Below are 813 nucleotides of genomic sequence, written 5' to 3' on the forward strand. Positions count from 1 at the left end.
TATCTAGAAGAAAGGTTTCAAAAAGAAAGAGAATAAACAGAGAAAATAATTGAATATATAAGTAATAAATTAAGATTTAAGGTGTCTGAATACATCAATTATTCTAAATGGAAATGGAGTAAATGTAAGCAGAGAGAATATAGTTATTGCACTGAGGATGTCACTCAGTGGTAGAGCACTTGCCTAGTGTGCTGAGGTGCCAGACTCAGGTCCCACTGCCACAAAAATAGCTAACTCAGTTAATTGATTAAAATAAGTTAAGAAAAAACTATAAATATTAAAATACATATAAAAATATGGGGTTGGGGATTTAGCTCAGTGGTAGAGCACTTGCCTAGAAAGCACAAGGTCCTGGGTTTGGTCCTCAGCTCCGAAAAAAAAAAAAAAACATATAAAAATAAATAAATGATGTTATATGCTGTCACAAGAAAGAGAAAAAGTCACTAGGTATGATAGTGCATGCCTTTACTCCCAGCACTTGGGAATTAGAAGCAGGTGGATCTCTGTGAGATAGAGGTCGGCCTGGTCTACATAGGGAATTCCAGACTAGCTGGGGCTATAGGGAGACCCTGTCTCTAAAAAACAAGAACAAATTAAAAGAACAAAAAGAGAGAGAGAAAAGTTTGACAGTAAAGCAGTATTAAGTTGTTCTCTCTGAAGAAACCAGAACTCTCTCTTGAGTGTATACTGTCCTTTTCTTAAGCACCTCTTTCACTCTTTCCTCTAATTACCCTGCTTAAATCAATGATAAAAACCTTTTCATAATAAACTCCAACTTTGTCTCAAAAAAAAAGGTGTTTCAGAAAAGTTTTA

Source organism: Nannospalax galili, unplaced genomic scaffold (assembly GCF_000622305.1).
Source record: "Nannospalax galili isolate Female #2095 unplaced genomic scaffold, S.galili_v1.0 scaffold668, whole genome shotgun sequence".
NCBI lineage: Eukaryota > Metazoa > Chordata > Mammalia > Rodentia > Spalacidae > Nannospalax > Nannospalax galili.